Source organism: Triticum dicoccoides, chromosome 1B (assembly GCF_002162155.2).
Source record: "Triticum dicoccoides isolate Atlit2015 ecotype Zavitan chromosome 1B, WEW_v2.0, whole genome shotgun sequence".
Taxonomy (NCBI): domain Eukaryota; kingdom Viridiplantae; phylum Streptophyta; class Magnoliopsida; order Poales; family Poaceae; genus Triticum; species Triticum dicoccoides.
This window is the reverse complement of record NC_041381.1, coordinates 218,286,065-218,295,035: the sequence shown is the minus strand read 5'-3', so window position 1 is coordinate 218,295,035 and position 8,971 is coordinate 218,286,065.

The window sequence follows — 8,971 nt, the reverse complement described above, 5'->3', positions numbered from 1 at the left end:
GTTCGTATCGATCCACCACCACCATCAAGGTGGTCGAGGCATGCGCCTCCCATGACGCCCCTAAGCTAAGAACGCGGATCCAATGTCTCTTGAGCCATTGTCACGTTGTAACATATATAGTTGAACGATGTGCATTACCACGAAACAACAATATGATGTTCATTGTTGGGCATGCAATTGATACACCACTGTGTTAATTATTAACTCTTCAAGCAACCAACCAATGCATTTACCCTTCTATATTAACCCAAAAATTGTACAACTTGACAAAAAAAAATGAATCGCTCGCTCATGCAATTTGTTGTAAAGCCATCTCTACTGAAATCCACATTATCCAAAGTAGTAAACCTATTCCACTAATACAATCGTACCACGGGCATCAATTTACGAGTCATTCCTAGTATGGAGATGGCACAAAAGTTATCATACATATAGAACATGTATGGCATACCAAATAAGAAGGTAGTGGCATTGTTGTAAACCATCATAAAGGCATATCCATTGTTTTGTATGATTGTCCCAATGGGTGTTAGATTAGACCGTCATTGATCTAGTTGCAACCTATAAATATGTAAATTTCCTTTGATCAATAATCATCCTTAATAAAATGAAGGGACAGACACATGTCTATCAGTATTGTAGCATCTCAAATTTCTCTGAAATAATTGGTCTACTAAAAGAAGAAGACAAATTTCACAACAAAACCACACTATCACTGCCATAATCCAGTAAGAGACCATCTACTAATGTGCTCAACAAGGGCAACACCCAATGGAAATCAACATTGTGCCCTTCATGTTCAACTTCAAGGTTTCAACCAATGTGATTCCCCTTGCTGCAAGCAACGAACTTTAGTTCCCAAACCAACAAATCACAATCCAGCGATAACCAGATCCAGAAAATCATATCTCACCATGAAACTGAATCCCCAGACAATAATCAACCGAATGGACTTGTGCCTCGGCTTAAGGGTGGATCCGAACAGCCGATGTCCGATCATTGGCTTAGGCACACTCTATAGTTGCAATAGGTTAATACATGTATCTGTTAATTGTATCCTAAAACAATACCTAGTAAGTGTCAGAGTATAGTTGCATAGGTTAAGTCAAAAGCAGATAAGGGGGTGCAAACTGTCACGAGGTTTCCGCTGAAATGTTTGTCATGACAGATCATTAAACTGAGCTGCTATTCATAAGTGTTGACCTGTCATTGGGTTTTGATTGCCATACAAATTTATTTGAATGAAAAGTAAAACAGCCATAATAGCTCCAGCCAACAACCAAAAATGTAGTCTCACGGGATATAAATGTAGTCGCAGGGTATAGTATAGTAGTACACCCAAAACCAGCTCCAGAAAGAAAGCGCAATGGTTATCACGTGTCGGTCTTTGGTGGTGATCGAAAATCTTCCTAACTGTAGCAATCCGTGATTCTCATATAAAAAATCGACAGACTCCCTACACCCTGCTACACATGATTTGGTACTGTGGCTACTCTCAAAGTTCACATCATTCACAAAATGGGCCAAATTTTGTTACCACCATGCTACACGAACTGGAGGCAATGAATTAATTAAAGCATCAGTTAGGCATTTGACAATCATGAAAATGACACGATAACAATAGGGCTAGTGATCAGAAAATGACTCGATGAGCTATATGGATTTTCACTGGTAGCCTTGAGCTTGACATCATGTCAGTTAAAGTGGGGGTCATCATTGGGCTAGCTATAGGAACCCCTGTTACTAATAATGAAAACTTAAAACACACGACAAAAACTGCCGTTGAATGAGATGTACTTTAACTTGTCCTATTCAAATTAATTGCCATGTGCAGATAACAAGTGAAATAAAATATAATGTGTGTTTCGTATATACTTACAGCTGGGAAATCATCTACAACTTATTCAGAAATTACAGATGTTTATGCCTTTATGCAACTGAAACGTACCAATTTGAGACTAAATAAATCAGTGTTAACACTACAAACCTGGATGTTGAATAAATTACTACAAACCTAAATGTTGAATAAACCTGGATAATGGTAAATAGCCTTGCAGATTATCTACTTCAATTGATGGTTATGCTGCATCCATCACCATATGAATAGATTCAGCGTTGGACAATGAAACAAAACTGTCAGTATTAGAATATCCAGAAACACAATTGCTAGTATTAGAAATCAATTGCTTCATTGACCAATCATCATATCCATGTCTAGAACATGGAAAAACAGCCACGTATAGAACATGAAAATGGCATAAACATAGCAATTGCTTTGACAAAATCTGCTTAATAACAAAAGCAGTAAAAGTATGAGAACTCACTGTAAAGCCTTATCAAACTCCGGAAATAGTCAAGTTCTTTGACTTTCAATAGCTAGAGTCGCACATGAGGCACCCTCAAGATTTTTTTATCATGGCCCAATGAACGACACACTTGGTAGTGTCTCGGTGATTTATCTGGGCGGCAATTTATCTACTACACACAGGAGCAGCACGACATCCCCAAGTTGTTCTTCCAACTTTTGCGGCTAGAGATCCCGGTGGACATTGGCGTTGCCGCCGCCATCACCGCCTCCCACCAACGCAGCTCCGCCATCTCAACACACCATGCCCTCGCCCTAGGTTGCAGCCTCCATGCCCATTGAAGTCCTGCCAGTCCTCACAACATTGGCAGTGTGAATTGAAGAGCTGCCAGTCCTCACAACATCAACGACGTGAACTGAAGAGCGGTGGCAGACAAAGCTTCACTCTTGCGTGGACGATTATGAGAACCTGGAATTGACTTCCAGACCCTCCTGTGTATGTCAACCCCGGGATCATTGTTGACAACACAGTGAAATAATATCATTGCAGAATACGTAAAAGCATTTCAAGTAGTATATTTGTCACAAGACATACCTAGTGAGATGTCTCATGACATTTACAATCAGAAAACAGTGAAAAGTAAAATGCATAGTGACTCCATCTCAGCCACAGGCAGTCGATGTAGTCCACGTGACCTCACTCCTACGAATCACCATAGTTGTCATACTCATCACCTTCATCTTCATGAAACTCTGTTGTCAACAAAATTATTGCCATGAGTACATTACATACTCAACATGCCTCCCACGGGGAAGGTCCTAATAGCTACATGTGGCTTCAAAGGAAGGCTGTATGGCTCATTTGCATAAAAGCTAATTTTGTTTGAAAGCAGTTGGATAAAAGAAGTTTTTGATGAAAACATGTTTTGTCTCCAGAATAACTTTCATAAAGTGAGGATCCTCGATCAACTCACGTCCTTCATAGGTTTCAAGAATAGGGGCAAAGAGGGAATAAGCAAGACAGGTCTCGTACGTCAAGAAAGATTCATGTGTTGTCCATCACCATGGACACGGCTATTCGAATAGTTTTACACTCTGCAGAGTTTGTACATTTTACGCACACGACACAATCCCGACTTGTTGCCACCAGTGGCCGCTAGCGTAGTACACCATTTGGTATACCGGCAGGGAGATTGTGACGAGGTTTTTCATTAGACCAAACTTACTGTGCCAAGCCCACTAGGTTTCAACACGGATGTAACAACAGTTCACAGTCCGGGCCCCCCTTTTGTGCCGAGGATACTCCTCGCAAGGCAGCTATCCCATCTGCGGTACGACAATGACGACAATACGAGTGAACTAACTAATTAACCAAGCCAGTGCCCATATAGCATGTGGCTATACTGTTATCACAATCTTCAAATCCAAGACTTACTAGGCCTCATGCGGCACGGACGACTGATTGCCCCCTTCAACTCGTGAAGCGCGGCCAATCGCTCCTTCAATCCTTGATTCAGCTGTCGCCCGCACCAGTATTCAGATGGTAAGTTTCACCCAGAGTAGAAGAGAGTAGAGGAGATAACCAAGGGCCAGCTGGCCTAGCTCAGCGATAAGTTTCAAGTGTCAATGACCTAAAGGTCATTCAACAAAGCACCTATAGGGTAATAAGCATGGCTAAGCATTTCTACTCTACCAGAATACTATAATTCTACTCAGGTGTCAAGTGAATAGGCGACAAGCGGATCAAGGTAATGTGTCAATCGACACGCTAGCTACAAGATTAAGAAGCATGCATATAGTAACCATAAAACACAATGCAATTTTGTAAACATAGGATAAGTATGATCAAAGAAGAAGGCATTCCTTCGTTGTTGAGTCCTTCTTCGGTAACCTGTTTCTGTCCATGTCCAACACCGTCGTCACTCCCTACTCGTCGTAATGATAGCAAAAGACAAACAATTAAATACCAAAGCAATAACAAATCCAAATAACATCCAAAACAATTTTAAGAGTGGATGGATAGCAAGATATTGATCAATATGGAGATTCCGAAATGAGGTAGCATGATAAGGAGATAAGATAAAGGATTCAATGAAGTGGCATGGTTTAGGTTGACACAGATAAGGAAGGCTTGGTGATCAAGACTAACGTTCCAATACGAACTATGGTACTAACCACTAGTGGTGCCCACTACACATCTCAACTATATAGGAACTACCATATAACAAATACAATGACATCAACACACATGGAATGGAACCAACGTATGCGTTTAACAACACAATCACAACATGACATGATAATGGTAAAAGGTAACAACAAATAAATATTTGGATGGAATCTAAATATTTATAATGGTCAATAGTAGTCAAACATATACATCAACTATATAATAATTCGAAAGGCGATAGTTCCGTAAGACAAACGAACAAACATTACAAACCGTACTAGTTAAGCAATTAAACATCACTCAACAACATGAATTGATTTGACCTAGGTCTAACCCTATAACATTATTAAAAGTAAATAAGATCAACCTCATTATATCAAACCAAATTTATTTGTAAAACAATCAACAAGAACTAAACAACACATGGAACAAGTTGATGAACTACTGTCCTAGACATGATATGATTAAGTGTAGTAATCAACCAATAATAAATATTTGGATAAATCCAAATATTTATAATGGTTAACAACAAGCAAAGTATAAACATCATCTATAAGTACTATTAAGAAGTATTCTTATATCAAAAAGCCAACACAATACTAAGGAAGAAAATAAACAATACAGTAATATGGCACGTATAATACAAGGCATGTGAATAAAGAATCATAAAGATATCTTAACTAAAACCACAAGCACCACACATACATGACAATGGTAAGGCGTTACACTAGAACGTGCTCTTTAAAACAAGGAAGAACAAATATCCAATAACCACTAGCCAAGATTATCACCACATAATTAAACAACAGAGCAAACTATGCACCTTAGCATACAAGGAAGACACACCTCAACTAATATGAAAGTTAAGCTATCCTAAACATGAGGTGAACTATTGCAACAAGCATACAACACTTATAATACTAATGTGAGACAAGTCAAGCATATAAGAGCAGCATAAGTACTACTATAACACATGGAACATCATAAAACATGAAAGATCACTTGCATGAACAACATCTAGATACCCAACAACGCAATAATTAGATACAATGTATAACACTAAGTATGAATGATCATCACACGAGATGCCAAAATATGGTACTAATAGAATACAACTCACAAAATGAGATAACTTAGTTGATATCGGCTAACATGAGTATCAAGAATGGCAAGAGCACACAACCTTACATACTAGTTATGTCATATAAGCATATGGGCATACCATACCACATTTAGGCAAGTAAATAACTAGATCATGGCATCTACCAATTCAACATGTATTATACTCGCATGAGTAAGAAAGTGGCATGTATCTATATTTAGCTCATCCAACACTTGCAAGTACCTAAAGTACGCAACTAGGCATCATACAACATCAAAATTGGTACACGCACATGATGCTATCCAGTTATGCAATCACAACAACATGGCACATTATTGAATAAGCAAGAAGTTATTTAATAAAAGAAAGTATGAGATCAACAAATTAGTATCATGTGAATCATCTCAATGAAGGCTAACCCTATGTGCAATCACACGGTAGTCCATACTAGTAGTGCTATAACACATGGTAGGAGACAAGTAAACAAGCATTCTACTTGAAGCAATTGTTAACATGGCATGGCAATGAACTAAGATAAATAAACACACATGCAAATTACTAAGATGTTATAAGCTATGCTTTATGCCACAAAAATAAATTATGCAAAGCAATACAAATATAACCATGACATGAAGTATCCAACCATGTAATTTCGGATAACAAACATCTAAGAAATGAGAAGCACTACACTGTAAAGCGCAATCCTCACACTCTATAAAAGTAATGATCTCCATGCATGATAACACATAATATAAACGCAAACAATAGACCTACAACAAGTACTATGACTATGGTTGATAACATACCAAATTTTCATAACCACTAGTAACCTAGGTAGCGCAAATAATTTAAATAAACATCACCTAAAGTATCGCATGATATGATAAAAAAACCTGACAAATACACATGCAACAAAGATGAAGTCAATATATAAAATATACCTAAGATATCTTCATGCTAGTGAATGAACTAAACTAAATGAAACATGAAGTATTTCATGATTAGATACATAAAGCAAAACTTAGAATAATTCCACATAAATATAAGCATGTTGAGCGTTCACCAAATATTGTACGCATGCATAAAAGAGGACTATACACAATACACCAAATTGTCAAGTGGAAATAGCATGCAAAACTTATTTTAAACAAAATATAATCGGTAAACAATAAATTTAACATGTCACATGCCACACAGAAAATTATGAGACAACTAGCATACACTCCTAACTATATCCCGAACATATAAAATTAACTCAAAAGTTCACCGATCAACTACTACTCATGATGATAATTCACAATAGCTATTACAAAAGCGTCTCACACTACTACATGATACAAGCAATTATCTACATAACAACATACCAGGCTATACTCAATATCTATAGACATGTCTAACACAAGTCAATAACAATACAAAAAATTATCAACTTGCGACAACAAAAACTATAATCGGTAAACAATAAACAATAACTCTAATAAGCCATTTATCACACGCAAAAATTATGAGACCACTAGGATGCACTTCTAGGCATATCACAAACATAAGAACAATAACAAATTAATATAAAATTTAACCGATGAATAAACTCCATTAAATCTTGGGCAAGAACGGCTATAACAAAATGTATACTAAAATCCTATTGATAAAGCTAGCGATCTAACTCCATCATGGGGTTACTATGGGTACGAGAAACAAATCATATGTTGAACACAAGATCATCCGAGAAACTAAAAAGTACGCGGACATGTCTATAGAATCCGTTCATGCATCGGCGCGAGCAACGACATAGATGAGCTGAATGATGATGTCTACGAGATAGAGTAGATGATGGTGAGTACGCATGCAAAAGAAATTTGATAGAGGCTCACCGAGTTTGACAGAACGGCGCGAAGAACTCGACGAACAGTGTAGACGGACATGCGAAATTCTGCGCGTGTGGTCAACGGATCGCTTTCTTTCTTTCGTGAATGGATTCAACGCATGAAAGAGAACCTTTTGGCGCAACGGCATGGACTGGGATGGTCTCCTTCATCAGAATCAAGGACCGACATCCATGGAACACTGTTTCTTTGGGAGGAGTTCTCTGAGAGGATGGAGAAGGGAGATGGCAGAGGGCTAAGGGGAACGAGGGAGGAGATTGAGGCGCAGGTCCCTGTACCTTCAGTTTTGGAACCGGTGGACACTTATGGGAATTATGGAGGAGGACAGGAGGCAGCTTCTTGCGTGAGTGCTTGGCAGTTTCTCTTCGTGTACGTTTATCTTCCTATAGGTGCTAGCGTACAGAGGAAGGGAAGGAGACGAGGCGTTCGTTGGGGAGATGGCCAGCGGAGGGGAATAGAAAGGGAAGAGGAATTAAAGGAAGGTGCAGACGTCTCCTATGTGTGCACGTAGATGGCTGTTGAGGTTTCCTCTTCTGTGAGTTTATGTGATATTGTGAACGTACAGGAAGGAGATGAGGAGAGACATTCGTTGGCTAGAGATATGGGCCAAGTGGATCCAGCCCATGGGGAGAGGAGGGAAAACAAGAAAATAAAAATAAAAATAGATGGGCTAGGCCCATGCGACATAGACAAGAAAAAAAATAGTGGCTGAACCTAGGGAAGGGAAGGAGAGATGTTGGACCGACGGAATTTCGCCCAGAGTTTGAGACAGGGAAAACAAATTGATTTTCCTCTTAAGAAAATTTAGAAAAGGAATAGAAGTTAACAAATTCAAAAGAAGTTTCAAAATACAAATGCGCATAATTTAATATGCTGAAGGGAGAAAAACAAAACCCAACTAAAAGAGAACAATAAAACTCAAATTTAAATTTAAGTTCGCATTAGATCAAACTAAATCCTCCAAATTATAAAATTCCAATTTAAGCTCTGTTAACAAATAAAACAAATGAAAATTTCTCGCCCTAATTTTTGAAAAACTTTTTCTTGAACATTCCGAGAATCAGGATGTTACAACGATGTTTGAGATCAGAGGAATAAAAATATTCAGAGGACTAACACTCCATTGAGAGAGCAAATAATTGGAGTTGAACATGCCTTGAACTTCGGCTCTCCTTTCCTTGTTTTCTTTTGATTTCAATAAATTTGACTACATACCCGATACTACTATTGTACAACATATTTTTATTTTTATTATTTTACAGTGTAAAAAGAAACTAAATCAAGACCTTGAAGAATGCTAAAAATATATATCTAAATGTCAATGCGATGTTCCCAAATCCTTGACAAAACTATGAACGAACCAGATGTTGATTCTAAAGTTGCAAGTTGTCTGCACAATCCTTCATATATATGTGTGTGATAAGAAAAGAAAATATCATTGAGCTTCTAGTTTTTGCGCCAATGAATATATAACAAAATCAGCCTTTTTAGCTAATCCAAGCTAGAAAATA